This window comes from Lontra canadensis, unplaced genomic scaffold (genome assembly GCF_010015895.1).
Source record: "Lontra canadensis isolate GAN:19392208 unplaced genomic scaffold, GSC_riverotter_1.0 scaffold39, whole genome shotgun sequence".
NCBI classification, from domain to species: Eukaryota; Metazoa; Chordata; class Mammalia; order Carnivora; family Mustelidae; genus Lontra; species Lontra canadensis.
In genome coordinates this window covers 15,908,445-15,927,300 of record NW_022631033.1, presented here as the reverse complement: position 1 = coordinate 15,927,300, position 18,856 = coordinate 15,908,445, and the positions used below count along the sequence as shown (strand labels likewise).

Here is an 18,856-nt window from a genome sequence, read left to right as displayed (position 1 = left end):
CACACACACACACACACACACACACACACACACACACACACACACACGCCTGGGTCTGAGCCGCATCGGAACTCTAATTAACCTGCCTGCCAGCAGTGAGGGGGGCTCCCAGACATCATAATTCTGTTGTTTAGACTGTTTTACTTATTTTTAACTTTCTCACGGCACCGAGAGAAAAAAAAAAAAGGAAACGCTTACAACCACCTGAGCAAAGAAAACATTATAGTTGGTCTTTAAGGACAGTGAGACAGCTCTATTTTGTTTGTTTTTTCGTCACTGGTTTGTGGATTGCTAAGGCAGAATTCGAACAGCTTTTTTTATTAGTGCGTTTCATTTTTTGTATGCTCCTAGCACAATTCAGGTGACTCAGTTTTGAAAATGCCTTACCTAGCCAAAGGTCTTCTGCTAGCAGGTTTCTCTAATGTTGACAGTACAATATTTCGGTGAGGTTTCTGTGCCTCTCCTCTCCCCCTCCTTATGCTCACACTTGACATTTTGCAAAGTACTTTGATCTGTGGACTTTAACTTCAAACACAGCATTTACTTTGATTGTGGGTATTTACTATGGTCAGTAAAAAGTCTTTTTTTGTTTGTTTGTTTAATGCTTTTATACCATTTCCCTTAAAGAATCTATTGGGCTTGAGTTTTCCCCCACTGATGATGTCTCAGGTTAACCCCCCAACTCAAAGAAAAAGACTTTTCTATGGCAAGGTCTCTCATCATACAGACTTTATGACTATGCTGCAGATCTGTGAACACAGCAAAGGCTGGTGTGTACAACCTGACTCTATCAACCTCTCCTTTGATCGCCCTCTCTTGCCTCAGAATTACAGTGTGCCTTGGGGCCTAATGTAGCTTTTTTCACATGGACACTGAAATCCCTGGAATTTAAAGATTCTTGTCTCCAAAGAAGTTTATTGGTATCTCAGGCCACATGTCAAAAGAAAACATGCATTTGAAACACACTGTGATCTTCTGGATAACTTTTAAAAAAAATGTAAAAGAAGAAAAATTAAAAGGAAAGAAAAGGAAAGAAAATTTTTAAAGAGGAAAACTGGGTGGGGGAAGTGGTAAGAAAACAAAACAAAACAAAACAAACAAACCAAAAAACCGCAAAAACCAAAACAAAACAAAAAACTTTTGTAGCCAGAAGTTTTTATGCTGGTGACACTTTGGCTGAATGAGGGATAAGAAAATTTTATGAACAAGTGTATTTCCTAAAATAGGCAAAGTGGAGTCCTCTTTTACCATTCAATAGACTTTTGAATGTTCCCTTTACTTTAAAGAAAATTCATGGGTTGATTACACTGGTTTGTTATTTTCCAAGTCCTCTGCTAGAGCTGGGGTTGGCGTCCCGCGGTATGCTGCCCACCACTAGCTGGGCTGCACGTTAGGAGTTGAATGAGCCTAACTAATCCTGTCAGGAGACTGTTTCAGTCCCCGCCTGGCCCAGTCTGCTCTCTGCACCCTGCACCTTGCTAAGAAGGCAGGAAGCAAGTGGCCACAGGACGAGTTTCCAGAGGGGTGGAGCTCTGGAGAATGCTGTGGGAGAGGTCACTTTCAGAGGAGGCATCAGTGCAACGTAATCTCTAGAATTTGAATTTAGTAGGAAAACCTAGAGATGTTCAGTCAGCCTTTTTCTTTTTTTAAATTTCCAAAAGTTGGACGTTTAATTGTTACCTCTTCCCTTGCAAATCTGTATTCTAAGGCCTATATTAATGATCACATTCCTGCGTACAGTCAACATTTTAAATCCTCTGGCTATTATGAGCAAATGTTTCACTGCTTCCTGGGGCCTTTGGGGGTCTAGAATTTTCTCCCCCTTAGTGCGGGGAAGCCTTGATTTGGCATAGCTGAGGGCAATACGAGCTTAGCTGGAGAATCCAGCGGCACCACGATGAAATGCGTGTGGAAGAAGACAGTCATTCCAAACTCCAGCAAGTCATCTTTTCCTGCTTTGTCATTGTTGTGGGGTCTGTTTGTTTGTTTCCCTTCACCCTTTAATTTTACTCTGAAGCTTTGGGTTGTTTGAATGTGAAACTCAAGGTGAGACCCAGCCAAAGCCACTGAGTTTCACACAGGTTCCACATGAAAGAGGCATTCTACTCAGCCTTGCTCGAAACTTGGCCCCCGTTTCACCAGAAGTTTCATGAATGTCAGTGAGCCTGGATTTGAAACATAATCCAAAACCTGGTGACTTTGAGGCCTTATTATATATGTAGAGACTCTGTCAAACAAGGGACATCCCTTATTTTCATATCTTCTAGTGTAATTCATGTGTACACACATTTTTCCCCCACTAAACTCTCATTATTCTATGATATTTTAAGGCCAGGTTCAATCCTAATATGAATTTTTATAGCCGTGGTATTTAAACATTGGCAAAGAAGAGTCTGCATTTTAAATTCCAACATGGTCTGAACCACAGTGGTGTGAACATGTTGGTATAATTCAGCTGAAGGAAGGAAGTCCCAGGAGAGTCATGGAATGTCTTTCTTTGCTTAAATATACCTCTGTGCTCGTGAGGAACAAACAGTAACATTTTGTCCAGGTCTATCCGTTTGACAGTATGCCTTTTGTTCCCTTCCAAAGGTGGTGTCAAATATATTGGTGGAAAAATAATAAACTTCCAGATTTTTTTTTTTTTTGCTTGCTCAACTGATACACTCACGGGGAACATTGTAAGCATTGAAAAGTTTAGTACTATTGCTTGTAATGTAACTTATACGGAGAATAAAAGAGTACTCAGAGAGTCAATTTCCTTCAGAAAAGCTGGGTGACCTAGAGCTGATGTGTGTATTAACAACAGTGAGACGGAGCAGGGTTGTAAAGGGCTGTGTGTGTATGTGTATGTGTGCGTCTATGTGCGTGCTGAGTGGGGAAAATGGAGTAGAGAGGAAGAGGGGATTCGTGAGCTTTGTTCAGCAAATCTGTCACCTCTAAAACAAAAAAAATGCTCAAGCCTAGGATCTGAAAACCTTCCTTTATTTTGTTGATCATATAGATATGTATTGGCCGAACACTGAATTTGGGACAGGGGGACACATTATTTTCCTCATTAAAGATACCAAGGTTTACATTCTGATCATTAGGACTCCAGAAATGGGAAATAATCCCTAAAAAATATGACCAGTTAGGCGACCTACATAGTTGTAGATGAACTTGCATGAGCCAGTCTCTGGCTCCTGTGACCATTACAGATGCTAAGGCACCCAGAGAACTAAGAGTTGATGTCTTTCTATCAGCTGGAGGATTTCTGAACTCTCTGAGGGATTTTCATAAAAGTAAATTTATGACCTTATGAAAGATTTCACAAAATGTATAAGGTTTACAATTATTCTTTGAATATTTTGTTATCTTATTCTTGATACAAAAAAGCATTTTATTAAAGATACAGTTTGCATTTTTAGCAGGTGATGCTCAAAATGACTATAATTAATTCCATACTGAATAAGGCATTTGAAAAGCTGACCATAACAGAACTTGGAGACCTTGTATGTAGGAGCTGCATTTTAACACTGACTTCACTATTCATAATGTGCCATATATGATTTTGTTATCCCAAAACTAATACAGTAGAGCAGAAGAGAGAAAGGTGCACAGAAGGAGATGTAGAGGAACCAACCAAGAGGAAACAACCCAGGACCATCCTACCAGGGGTTCTCCCTAAACACATTATGGTACAAAGAGTTGACATTTTGAAAACTATCACCCATAATAAAATAGAAAAAAGGAAAGGATAAAAATACCAGGCTGAAAATAAACATCAGATTTGTGCACATGCAAATGTTTCTTTAAATCATGAAAAGACCTTCTTTCAAGAGTGACCTCACTAGGGCTGCCTGGGTGGCTCAGTCAGTGAAGCATCTGCCTTTGGCTCAGGTCATGATCCCATCCTGGGGTCTGGCTTCCTACTCAGTAGGAGTCTGCTTCTCCCTCCGTCCCTACCTCCCCACACTTGCTACTCAGGCTCTCTCTCTCACAAATAAATAAAATCTTAAAAAAAAAAAAAAAGGGAATGACTTCAGTGGTTATTTAAGAGCACAAAAACCAGTCACTTAAAAATCTTCTCTTGTGCTTACTTAATTGTAAGAAAAATTGACTCCATGTAGTACTTATCCATTGTTTAAGGATATATTATTATAGCCCATATTTATAGTACTACATTAGTTTTCTTTAAAAAAAAAATTAGTGCCAGTGATAGATATCAGTGATAGATGACGACACAAGAGGGGGCCTGTCCTGATAGGTCAAAGAGGGTTATTGACCTGAAGCAGATAAAACAATCATTTCCAGGAAAGTCATCATTCTCTACCTAAGTTTTTATTTGTTATTTGGTTATTATAATTTTCTGTGAAATAGAGTAGTATTTTAAATAATGCTTTAATAGTTGTATACCAAAACATCACGATGAGCTTAAGGCCTTCTCTTGGATAAGATGGACTGTCAAAAGAATATGGGAATTTCTTGTAGGTTTAAATGCAGACTGCTGTCAGGGGATAGTCAGCTCTCCTTAGCAACACTCTCATCCTGGGATTTATCCTGGGGAATCATGGAGTAGGAAACCCCAGGGACCCTCTACAGCATTCCTGTACCCATTAGGAAGTGCAGCCGACTTGGGCTACTGGCTAATGTTGGGGTGGAGATGGGAGGAGGAGACTCCCCTTTCCTCTGCTCTTGTGCAGAAGGCCTTTCTGAGTCTCTTGGTTCAACTATTCTTTTTTTCTTTTGTCATAGTTCTTCTCTATATTTCCCCTTCTCTTTTTCCAGGAGAAACCGAGGTCTTCCCTGTAAATTTTGAGTCATTCTTGAGTCATTGTAGAAGGAAAAAGTCCAAGGGAGTTAGCTCTGGGGGCTATGAGATTCATACCCATTCCAAGGCTAGCCCATGGCCCCCTGAGCTGGAAGAGCATTTGCATGGGTGCCATAGCTAGAGCTGTGTTTAACTCTTGAATAACTCATAGTAGGATAAAAATAAAGTAGATATGAGGAAGCGCTTTCAGGTCAAAACACAATATCCATTCTTTTAACCAAACTGTTTATCTTACAACAATTTTAAATTTCCCGAAAAATTGTGAAGATGGGACCAGAGTTTCCATATATGCTACATCAAGTTTCTCCTATTATTAATATCTGACAGTAATATGGTAACTTTGTTATAATTAGTGGACAATTACTGGTACATTATTATAAAGTCCATCCTTTATTCTTACTTCCTTAATTTATACCTCCTGTTCTTCTGTTCCAGGACACTATCCAGAATGCTGTATTACATTTAGTCATCATGTTTTCTTAGATTCCTCTTGACTGTGAGAGTTTATTACCCTTCCCTTGTTTTCGATGACCTTGATAGCTTTTAAGAGTACTGGTCAGGTATATTGTAGAACATCTTAACATTGGAATTTGTCCAATGTCTTTCTCATGATTAGATAGGGATGTGTTTTTGGGAAGAAGGCCACAAAGGTAAGGTGCCATTCTGATCACATCATAACAAGGGCACATACTATCAACATGAGGTATCACTGTTGATGTTGACCTTGATCACCTGGCTGAGGGAGTGTCTGTCGGGTTTCCTCACTGTAACATTACTCTTTCTCCTCCTTTCCTTACTGTACTCTACCAGAGGCAGTAACTTCATGCACCTCACACTTAAGGAGTAGGGAGTTACATTCCTCTTCCTGGTGGAGTATCTACATAAATTATTTAGAATTCTGTAAGGGAAACACTCTATTCTCCCCAGCTTCTTTAATTTCAATCATTTGTATCAATACAAACTCATGGATATATGTTTTATACTTTGCATTACAATCTGATATTGCTTAAGTAAAGTAGCTGCTCAAACTGCTCAGCAAATGGCTGCAGCTGTAGACATGGGCACCTCTTACAGGAGGCTGCTGTGCCTTCTCTTTCTTTTAAGATTGTATTTATTTATTTGAGAGAGAGTGCACGAAAGAGAGCACAAGCAGGGGGAGCTGCAGAAGGAGAGGGAGAAGCAGGCTCCCAACTAAGCGAGGACCCTAAATCGGGGCTCGATCCCAGGACCCTGAGATCATGACCTGAGTTGAAAGCAGACGCTTAACTGACTGAGCCACCCCGGCGCCCCAGCTGTGGCCTTTGACATAGTCCCATCGTTGTGAGGATTTTTTTCCCCTGGTACTACAAGATGCTTCAGTCTCACTGTATATATTTCCCGCCACAGTTCTAGAATCAGTCATTTCTTCAAGGAGCCCTAGCTCCTTTTATTAAAGAATGATAGGCCAGAGCACCTATTTTAACTTTTCAAATGTGACCTTACCAGCCACTTGTTTTCTCACTTGAAGAAAATCTTTTTTGTTTATGAATTTTTCATTCTGTAACTGGTAATAACTTGATACATATATAAGGGTAGTCTTTCTTGATTTTTTCAGACTCAAGGGACACAAGCTGCCCTTGCATACTCACCATTCTGTGATTTTGAAACAAATTTAATCCAATATGATCAAATTTGCTCTTCATTGTTAGTTTTGGTGGGAGACTGAAAGTCTTAGATGTGGTCTTCAAGTCTTAAATGCACCATGTAAAGGTGGAAATCGGATGTCTCCTCCTTAAATAGATGTAAGAACATCTTACATTATTTAAAATATGATCAATCAAGATTATTAAATGACTATGCAACTCTATTGCCAAGCCTTGCCACTAACCATGTTTGAGGAACTGTGCCGCATGCCGCTTGAGTCCCATAGAAGACTCAGACAACAGAGCCACTCAATATACATCAGAAGATGGACAGGGAGGTCTAGGGTGGCTCACTCAGTTAAGCATCTGCCTTGGGCTCAGGTCATGATCCTAGGGTCCTGGGATGGTGCCCCAGGTTGGGCTTTCTGCTCAGTGGGGAGCCTGCCTCTCCCTCTCCCTCCCTGCTCATGCATTCTCTCGCTATCTCTCTCACTCTCCCTCAGATAAATAAATTAAATTTAAAAATATATATACTGCCATCGGAGCACAGAGTTAGGCTTCAATATTACGAGAAAATCAGAAAGGTTCTCACAGAGGGAAGAGCTGTATTTGAATGGAACCTTTGGTCCACAAAAGAGGGCATTCAGATGGAAGAAGGTAATTGTGAATAAAGTCTCTGAGGAGAGAAAACTCAGTGGACAGAGAATATCCAGAAATTTGGTATTGCAAAAACTTACGCCCAACAGGAGACCCCTGGAAATATAGGGTTGGTGTTCATTTGTTGAGAAGGAAATTTTCACAGTTAGGTCCCTATGTCATTATGACTGCCGTCTCGTGTTCAAGATGATGAAGGAGATGAAACATAGGACAGACCCTATTAGGTAGATATAATTGAGAAGTGGGCAAAGTAGAAATAAGAAAAGAAGACTAGCTGCTACAGCACATGAGTCACCAGAATGGTTCCGTATTGCCGTCTTCAACTAGACTTTGCCCTAGAAACTGAAAGTCTACCTGCAAAATGATTGCACCTATAATTTTAGTATTCAGTATTATCAGAGCTAATAGATTGTATGTTTATTGTTTCGCCAAATGCATAGCTATTTCATATTCAAAAATTACTTCGATTTCCTTGATTGTCTATAAAATAGATCTAGGGCGGTATTACTATTAATATGGGGTTGGTCAAGCAGGCTTTATGTTCCCCAGTGCACACCTGAGGACACTGACACCCCGATAAGTTGCCATATCCTCCATTTTGTGTCCCTAGTAAATAGCAAATGGTAGATTGGCTTTCATGTCAAGATTTTTCAAACTGTGCCATTCTCCCCAGTTATAAAAATCAAAGATATAAAATAGGTTAGAAATAATAACCAAAGAATAATAAGAAAAGGGTCTAAAGCCAGTCCATGGGGTGCCTGGGCAGCTCCGTCGGTTAAGCATCAGCTGTCAATTTTGGCTCAGGTCACGATCTCAGGGTGGTGAGATCGAGCCCTGCATCAGGCTCTGCACTGGATGTAGAACCCACTTGAGATTCTCTCTCTCCTTCTGCCCATTCTCCCTCTCTTGTGCGCTCGCTGTCTCACTCTTTAAAAAAAAAGAAAAGAAAATGATTAGTCCAGGCAATGAAGGACATATTTCTCTGACTTTCTATACTTCACTGAGAAAAAAAAAAAATGAGCAAAAGAGGGAAGAAGATTACAGAGAAGGACATGAATGTGCCAACAGTATAATGAACCATCGGTTATAACTAGGCTGACAGAAACAAGATACAGGTAGCAAAAATAAATAAGTAAATAAATAAAGTTTGAAACCTGATACAGTTTAAGAAAAAGAATGTACTCTCTTGTAAAAGGTCAATTCACTGTTAGAAAGGATAGAATAGAATTACTAGTCTCTTGTTCTAAATCTGAATTTGGGCCTGAAAAAGAGGAACTCCGTTTAGTTTAATGGAAAAACACATGTACAGCATGTGTTTTTAAAGCAGTGTATTTCGGTTACTTTGACTTGTTGCATATCCTGGTCCAAGTACGACTTTGAATTGGTTTAGTTCTAGTGGAGCAGTCACTATTGACATGCATTCAGCTCAGTGGTCCTTCTCCTGTTCAATTTTGCAAACCTAAAAAGTTTGGCTGGTTTTGAATTTAACTCCAAATAGTATTCAGAAGTTTTGTGTTTGTTTGAGCTGACTATTTAAATATTTTAAAACCAGGCAGCATTCAACTTTTAGAGCGAATTCTTACTATTTTAAAAACAACCTGGGCGCCTGGGTGGTTCAGTTGGTTAAGCGACTGCCTTCGGCTCAGGTCATGATCCTGGAGTCCCAGGATTGAGTCCCAAATGGGGCTTCCTGCTCAGCAGGGAGTCTGCCTCCTCTGATCCTCTCCCCGCATGCTTTTTCTCTCACTCTCCCTCTCTCTCAAGTAAATAAAATCTTAAAAAAAAAAAAAAACCCACAAAACCCAAGAAGGTTGAAAAAATTACTTATGGGTACATTTTAAATGAATTTAATGAACATACAGCCAAATACAGTTAAGAAATGTATTTTTGAGGGGCACCTGGGTGGCCCAGTCAGTTAAACCTCTGCCTTTGGCTGAGGTCATGATCCCAGGGTCCTGGGAGGGAGCCCCACATCAGGCTCCTTGCTCATGGGGTCTGCTTCTCCCTCTCCCTCTGCTTGTGCTCTCTTTCTCTCTCTCTCTCACTCAGTCAAATAAATAAAAATCTTTTAAAAATGTACTTTTGATCTAAGACGAAAAATATTTTCTATTCTACATTTATCTTTTTTACTGTGAAAGTATTCACTCTTTAAATGGAAAATTATCCAAAACCAAATATGGCTACCTAAATGTGCAGTGAGATTAGAAACCCCATGCTATGGTACCAGCAGAGCCACGTGGTTAGAAGATGCCACGTGGCATCCACCTGACCTTCATGTGCCGTCTGTGAATGGACCAGAACAGCGAGACGGTACTGAAAGATTCAGCAGGGGAGTGTTGGAAATGAATGAAGACATTTTGTGCTTATTCAAGAAGTGTGTTAAATGCAAACTAAGAGATCCAGGCCTCACTCTCAAGTAGGAAGTGGTCATTGTCCTTGACTGTACAGGGCAATAAAATGCTAACTTTTGGGAGACATAAACAGCTTCCAGGGTATCCCCTCTTAGTGACTGAGTTTATAAGAAATCAAATTGTTCACTATAAAACTCATTTTATAACTTAGAGTATAAATTGTTTTATAGTTCTATTTACATAACTAATACAAAAGTTTAAATAAACCATGAATCATATTATAATTTGAAATATAAATTATTTGCATATAACATGTGAATTTTGGGGGCACCTGGGTGGCTCAGTGGGTTAAACCTCTGCCTTTGGCTCAAATCATGATCTCAGGGTCCTGGGACAGACCCTCGCATCTTCTCTCTGCTCAGCAGGGAGCCTGCTTCCCCCTCTCTCTCTGCCTGCCTCTCTGCCTACTTATGATCTCTCTCCCTCTCTGTCAAATAAATAAATGAAATCTTTAAAAAAATGTAAATTTTAGCATGTTAGTTTTTTATCACAATATAGACAATTGTGTATAATTGTTTACCATAAAAATCAATACTTTAGGGGTGACTGGGTGGCTCGGAGGGTTAAGCCTCTGCCTTTGGCTTGGATCATGATCTCAGGGTCCTGGGATGGAGCCCTGAATCAGGCTCTCTACTCAGCGGGGAGTCTGCTTCCTCCTCTCTCTCTGCCTGCCTCTCTGCCTGCTTGTGATCTCTCTCTTTCTGTGTCAAATAAATTTTTAAAAAAATCAATACTTTACCATTACTAATTCTAACATGAAGTTAAATCATTGAAATTTTCTTTTTGTGTCAACTATAATTATTTTCATTCAAGGCAGAATAAAACCAAAGCTAGGTGTAAACAAGTTCCTAAACGTTATATTGATAACATAGAAGACTGTGGCTTATGATAAACTTTTCAAAAATAAATGGGAGAATAAGATAGTGAGTGAAAAAGTAAATTCAGTAGGAATTAGACAATTTTTAATAGAAAAAATAATGAAAGCTGTCTTTTATTTAAAAAAAGAACTTTTAAGATGACTACTAGTCTTCAATACAAAATACATTTTATTTTAACTTGTGTTTGAGCAACCTTACTTTAAAAATTAATGAATGCATTTCATGTTCCAAAATTAACTTAGAGTTGGCACTCAGGCTTGGTCTCACATGGGGAGATCCATCACTTACTAACCACAGCTTGTGTAAAAACTTGTAAAAACTTGTCTAGAAACAAAGTGATAATTTTTATGCTAAGGTGAGAAAACGTGATTGCAGTGAGATTTTTATCTTCCTTACAACCCTTTACCTATTTTAGTCGATGAAATTAAGCAAAAAGCATTGAGAGATAAAAATCATTTGTGTCCACATAAGAATTTCCTGTATTCACACATATCCTTTTTTTAAATCAATATTCTGAGTAACTAAATAAGAGCATATGTGTAAAAACACTTGGCAGAAGACCATTTTGTATTTCAGTGAACATAATAGCTTGGCAAATTTAACACTTGACTGTGCTTATTAATATAAGACAAATGATCTATATATAAATCAGAAAGGAAGAAAATTGGGAGTTTACTAGTAAAACCGAATACTGTTTTCAGTGACCTCTAGTGCCTTAAGCAATTTCATATTCATTGACTGAGATATTGTCATAAAGATCTTTTTACAATGTCTCTGTCACTTATTTCTGAGAGATTCCTTTTCCTAGCATATGTGAATCATATGGGGCTCGAGGATTAAAACCTTACACTCTGACTATAGACCCACCTCAATGCAGGAAAAATTGATAGCACTTTCAAGATAAAAATTCCACAACCAGATTTAGGGAGGAATTGCTTTAAGCTTAAAAAAATAAAATAAAATAAAGCACCAGTCAAAAATCTGTATCATACAAGTTCACAGAAATATATGGACTGAAAAATGTGAAATTCAGACACCAGAGGCAGGGAGGATGTTTCAATCAGAAAGAATAGATACCAAGGACCAAAGATACAGTTAGATATGCATGAGTTCCCAGTTAATAAGATCCTGTGCAAAGCGAGCACTGCCTATATTTAATATAAAGATTTTACTCTGTAACTTAATAAATATATTCCTTGAAATTTAACTTCTTTTAAAAAATTTACATACATACAACTGGTCCTTAATTTTGACACTTAACACTTCTTGGACATCATGGGAGGATAAAAACCTAATGATCTTTCATTACCATTTGGTTAGAATCGATATTTAATTTTGAGAATTTTTATTCTGATTTTTTTCCATTTGTTTTATATAGAGAGTCATTCCAATATGCTAAAATGGAAAAGCTGGCAGACATCATGATATTTTTAAGAGTTTTGATAAATGATAGATAATACTGAATAATTTTTTTCTGGTTTTGTTGTTGCTGTTGTTGTTATTACAAGTAATTTTACATGTTGTCTGAAAATTCAGTACAGGAGCCAAAAAAAGTTAATTATTTGAAATCATAAAGTTCAAAGAAAAAGACATTTTGTTTCTAGGTAAATTCCACTGGAGTATATATAAAAAATATTTAAATTATTAATAATAAACACATTGAGAAAAATAGTAACGTTCTAATAACACAAAGAGTGACTTTGAATTTCCCTTGTCATTGTTACTAAAGCCAAGAAACCTATTTTTATAATACTAATACAGAGTAATATATGGAAACAAATATGAGAAAAGGACTTTCAGATTACTACCATTAGACAGTGCTGCTTCTCTGACCTTCATTAGAATCTCTTCTTTGTCTTCTGAGACACTGGAATATTTTCCTTCAATCTCTCTGATTACTCCTCAATTCTGCTTACAAGTGCCTCTTTCTTTGCCTGACTTTCAAGATATTCCCTTGGGTTCTGTCCCTCTTGTCCAGTCTCGCCTGATTTCACCTGTTACCTCCCTCATAATAATCCCCCAATCTATGTCTCTATCCCTGATCTCTCTCACGAGCTCCAGACTCACATTTCCAAGTAACTGGTAGACATCTCATATAAACATCGGTGGATCACCTTAAACTCAATACTTCTAAAACTCATCCTCTTCCCATCCCAACTTGCTCTTCTTCCCCAGGGCTATATTTTAATAACTGTGTCACCCAGTAATTCAGGATTAGAATCTTTAACAAGTATTCACATTTTCCTTCATACCAGTTTGTCACTATTCATTGATTCTACCTACCCACACACATCATCCTTGAAGCTAGAGTTATTTTACCAAAATAAACAAACTTTGCATGTGGATTTACCATCTACCAAACTCCCCTATCATAGAGTAAATACATCACCTTTGCTTTCTCATAAGTCTTTAAGCACCAGGAAAGATGGCCATGTGGACCAATGGAAGTAAATTTGGCGCATGGGGTTTAGGCATCAATAGCCCTGTGTTTGCCCAAATAAAAGACAGAGTTGGCTACTTTTCCAAACTCATTAGTAAGAAAAGGGTGTGGCTTATTGTGCCAGACATGGATCAGAGATCTAATGTTAGTCCTGTTACACATCTCAAAAAACGCTTGTCCTCAAGATTCTCTTTCCAACAGAGTAATGACAATGTTCACAAATCACCTGTTTTGTTGTCACTTATTATGTACTGTTGTGATGGTTGTAGGCAAATGCTAAATAATAAATATTTTGTTTAAAAAAAAATGGAATATAATCACAATGCAAAGTTTTAAACCACAAACTCCATAAGATTCGTGTGGTAGTAAATGAAGTCTTTAAGAAATTATTTTAAATAAAGATTTAAATCAAACAAAATATGCATATCTTCAAAACTAAATAGTAAAATAAATAAGTGACTGAAGCAATTTAAAAAGAGGGTGTGACAACATTTCATCCAATAAATATGAAATTGATTATGCATTAAAATTCTTTATCCATGACCAGTTAAAACACTATTTGGTTTTATTACTAAACTCCTAATTTCTTTCCCTTCTGATGTATATGTTAGGTCATTCTTTTTAAATATAAGCACAGCCAGGTGTCAAATGTGTGAAGCTATAATGTTCACTAAAAATATAAAAACAAGAGATGGAATCAGATGCAGGGAAAGGTCCTACTCATTGAATTATTATGATAATTAAAGTAAATACAGCTTCATTTGAATAGCATGATATAAAGGATAGAATTTGAACTATCAGTCTTCTGAATCATCTAATATTCATGGCATCATTTGTCTTTATGGCATTTAATCAATAACCATTTTTCGAGAGCCTACTTGGTACTCTGTCCACAATGCAGTAGGAGATAGTTGTTGGAAGGTAATTACCACAACCATGTGGTTGAAATTGTAAAGAGAACTATGAAAGAAAAATTCAGGAGGCTGAGAGCGGAGTCTGCAATTTTGAGAACCAGGAATCAGTGACAAAGAGACTTCTAGATTCGGAACTTAGTGACATAATTACTTGGAGTAAGATGAATTACTCGGAGTAGGAATCAGAAGACATGTTGCATTATTCCTAGAATGAAAGCCCTTTCCTGAGCAGCTGAGATTGGAGAATAAAGAGATTATGAGCATGATCTCTCAGAAAACATATATATCAAGACCACCACGAACATCTACTGTCTGAATATAAGTCTATTTGTGTGGTGGCCTTTGTCTTTTGGAGAAACAGCATAAGAATGATAGCTAGCTGGGCTTCTACATATAAATTCTCCATGGATTATAGAGATAATGTTGTATTTGCTCCTATTTAAATATTGAAGGAGTATGATTTCTGAAATGATCTATGAAAGATGAATGTGACTTTGGAGAAAAACTTATTTCAGCTTTAAGTAGGGATTTTCAAGATAAACATCCAGGAAAAAGTCTAACAGAGGATTATTGAAACAAAATTTCTCAATGAATAAAGACCTTACTGATTGCAGCTGTGAATTTGAGTACTTTAACATGTGTTCAGGTGTTTGCAATGAGGCATATGAGTTAAAAGTGAAAGAAAATGTTTAAAGTTTTCTTTCTCACTTTTAATGACATTTCAAAGAAATACATAATTTCAACATAAAAGACATATTTCTTCCACAGATGAACACAAGTGTATGTGTGTGTGTGTATGTGTATGTGTGAATTAAATCTTGTGGTTGGAGTGATATTTATTCATCTTTATTTTGTTACTGAAATAGCAATCATTTAAAATATTTTCTGCTTTCATAGTGTGGTAACAAATTATTCAGAGTAGATTGATAACAATTTTTTCTTCTGCTCCTTAGACTTAATCATATTTTTGAAATCAGAGGCAAGCTATTCTAAGGATATCAGTGTTTTTCTAAACAAAAATAACTGCATGCAATGTGGGAAATGTGGTTTTTAATGCATTACACATTTTACTATTTCTGGATATGTTCATAACTCATATTTTTATTTTTTATTTTTTTTCTTTTAAAGATTTTATTTGTTTGACAGAGATCACAAGTAGGCAGAGAGGTAGGCAGAGAGGAGGAAGGGAAGCAAGCAGTTCCCTGCCGCGCAGAGAGCCCGATGCGGGGCTCGATCCCAGGACCCCGGGATTATGACCTGAACTGAAGGCAGAGGCTTTAACCACTGAGCCACCCAGGCACCCTATTTTTAAAAGGCAGCTAAGTCCTCTTATGGTATTTCTTTTCCGGGGATCAGTATTACTCTAGAAAGTGCTGTTGAAATGACAAAGTGGATGTCTCTGTAGATACATTTTATTAATTTTTCAGATTATTCCTTCCTCATGTTTGGCTAAACCATTGACAGTAACAAAATGGAGTAAAAAAGAGTCATAAAAGATGAGTTACCTTTAATTCAATAAATATTAGACAATAATTAAACAATTAAACCATTGTTCCTGATATAAGAGTTGAACACAAGAGCTCGGAAATGTGGGCATGGATGGGGAATGGAAATATGTCAAATAAAGTGGAAATCAAAATGGCTGTTGGAGTCCCCTAAATTGTGCTTTCCTTGAGTATACGCCATTTCAAGGAGCCATCTTGCAGTGGAAAACAGAAATTTGCCACATAAGAATGTCAAAGTGCTGTGGCATAGCGTATTTTATAGAAGTTGAATATTTAACCTTAGTTGATTGCTAAAGTTAACTTAGAATACTGATTACAAGTATAGGATTTTGCAAAATGTGATCAACTTTGAAATAATAGTAATATGAAAGCATATAGGCAATTAATGGAATTATAGCTATGGAGTCTTACAGATTTATTGTATTGATGTACTATCTGAAGTATCACCATCTATCTTTGAATATTTATCATTGAGGAGAACTCCTTACAGCTTTCTAGTTTTATACTATCAAAGTATTCCATCTTCCACATTCTTTAACAATTCATCTATTTCAGAAATCCCTTAGGTCTTCTCTTCTTGAATCCTCCACTGTTATGAGATTTTGTGAATTGTACCTATGTTCCCTTTACCCACTGTCATTAAATATACCTCATAGGAAAAGGTATCCCTCTTCTCATCCAATACATGTGCACACACACACACACACACACACACATCTTATTCTGTTTCTAGGCAGATCAAATGGAGCACCTTAGCGTCAACTATGAAAAGAGTACAGCAGAACCCAATAATGAGTGGTATGGTGACAGTTACTGGGAAAAAAAGCAATCACCTCTTAGAGTTTGTTAGCTGAAAGATGCCTTCCTTTTACGAGGCAGAAATAGTTTTTCCTCCCACCTCATATCTTTAAGCAAGAAACTTATCTTTCGCTCAGGCGTTTGGCGTACCACAGGACATGCTTCATTTCTAAACTTAGAACAACACTGACATCGCCATCACTGCAGAGAGAGCTCAGTCATTCACGTATGCAGATATCGTCCGAGCACCTTTAAGAGGAAAGCACTGTTCCTAGTGGTGGGGACTTATCAGTGAATCCCAACTGGTAAAACACAGGTAAAAATCCCTGCTCCCAAAAAGCTAATACTCCTCTGGGAAGAAAAAATATTAGAAGATAAAGAGAATAAGAGATTATATAGCAGGTAAGGCAGTAAAAAATGCTTTGAACATAGAGCAAAGTAAAGAGGATCTACAGAATGGAGGGCAGCCCTATGCATAGGGCTATCTGGGGGAGATGTGTTCTAGGCAGAAGGAACTGGCCCAGCAAATGCCTAAGGCAACCACTGCATCCTTGCTTGAGGTATAGCCAGGAAGCCTGCAGAGAGGGGGGATGCCTGGAGAGGAGCTCAGAGAGGCAGAGATCCTTACAAAAGGATCACTCTCTGGTCGCTTGCAGTAGAGTGGTATAATTCCAAAAGTCCTTTGCATGAAAAACCGAAGTGTTTCCTTTTGTTGATGATTGGTTATTCTTTTTGTTGATTTAAACATACACATTATTTATAGCCCATATACCCAATGGTCACATATCCAAAGCCCCTAGACCACTTGCATCCATAAGCACTACTGTTTAATGAAATATTTGTATTCAAGTCTGTAGACCTAAAGCTATGACTCTGAGTGCTTCCCGCAGATGATTCCAACTACCGAGTAGATAATCACAATGTAAAGTCACATGGACCACGGTGACAAAAACAAAACAAAACAAACTTTTATATACGTGGATTATTTCATTGAATTTTATAAAATGAGTATTGATAAATATATTTACTAAAGAGAACACTGAAGTGTAACACAAGCAAAAGTATTTTTGATTTATTGACAACTTGTGAATTATTATTTAGGGCCCAAGAGTTTCTGCTCCGCTGTTCTTATTAACTGTGGGAACAGTTGGATGCTTTGATGTCAACAACGCTATGAACAATAGTCTCTAACTACCTAAGAGATGTCAAATACAGAAGTCTTTATTCTGATCATCAGCCTCTATGTTAATAATCTACAACAGGTTCCCTTTATTACTTCGAGTCACATCAGGGGGCCAACCAATTTGTATAAGCTATTGCTTGAAGGTAACTCCTATAGTAGGAGTAAAATAAGAGAGCTACCATTATGGCATCATTTTTAAGCATCTAAGCCTGATCTTTGCCATCCAGTTGTATAGATCTAACTGTAGGGAAGCCAGATGTTTTAAGGACTTGAAATGGTTGGACTAACTTGTCTTTGTGATATATTATACAATAGGGAGCAATTCTATACCAAATGGATTTCTCTCTGCTAGACTGTTTTGCCTTTATGTCTTGATTATATCACCTTGAAGGAGTTAATACACTGGCTCAAATTCCTAGGACTGAGAATAACCATTAAAATAGAGTTGTGGTGTTGATACAAAACAAGTGACATCAAAGATGAACGCTATTATCAGACCTTGAGATTATTTTATGAAGTCATTAGTTTCTGAAGTCTCTTGAATATGAAGATAATGAAGAAAAGAAACATTAACAAAAATCTCTAAATGTTATAAAGTACAATGAAAGACCAAAATTTAACAGGACGTTTAGGGATCAAAATTTGAAAGGCAGTAAGGGCATTTTTTCCTGCCCTGCCTTCATCACATACATGAATTTCCTGTCTCATTTCTGGAGTTAATCATGAAATGACAACAAAATCAGATGCTTCCTTTTATAAAGTCATGTTTCCTGAAAGGGCGTAGCACACACTCAATATCTTATGTCATAATAGAAGCTACTGTAGTCCAGAGAAGTGAACTAAACTTGACAATACCTTAAAGTCTTCTAGTAGAAAATCAGGCCACCTGAACAATGAGCTTCTTGGTTTTCCATGTAGTTCAATGAGGAAACCAGCCCAAAAGTGGAGAAATAGAAAACCTCTTCAGGATCCAGCCCTGGGTGTTAACTTATGTTACCTATAAGTGCATAGAACAGATAAATTTGTGTAGGCCGACCATGTATAGTTAAAGCTATGCAGAGTTCAGGCCATACTCAACAGTGAGTAGAACTTGAGCTTTGGATGCTTCAAATATACACTTTTTTTTTTTTAAATTTTGAGGACTGATTGATATTACTTCTTTAGAACGAAGATCCTAGAACAAAACAATAAGCTTCATGGAATAGTCTCATTTTTGGAAAACATGATGAAAAACCCATCTAAAGTAAACAGAAAAATTATACTCTACTGTATGATTATACTGTACTGAGGGGAAATTTCTAATCTGAATTACAGTAATCTTTAAATCTTACAGAGATACGTGTCCAAATGTGAGTCATGATTTTTGATAGCATGAACAAATTGACAATCATGAATTGGATTGACAAGAGATTCTGTTGCATATCTTCTATTTGATATTCTTGGAAAATTCTCCCTCCAAGAAGCCGTAAGCGAAGGGTCCAGCTGACTTTACTTCTACCACTGGTCTAAATCATATGCACACCATTAAAATTCCTGGATGTCTTCCTTTGTTTAACGTCAAGCTGCCTTGATTTTATGGTTGCTTTAAAACACAACATTTGTAAATGTTGTAAAACATTTGTAAAAATTGGGGAC

At 37.4% G+C, this 18,856-nt stretch overlaps 1 protein-coding gene across 18 annotated transcripts in view; it reads left to right on the top strand.

Annotated features, from left to right (window-relative positions):
- Nucleotides 1-18,856, top strand: part of SORBS2 (sorbin and SH3 domain containing 2) — a 205,582-nt gene that overhangs the window by 31,932 nt on the left and 154,794 nt on the right. The window lies entirely within an intron of this gene.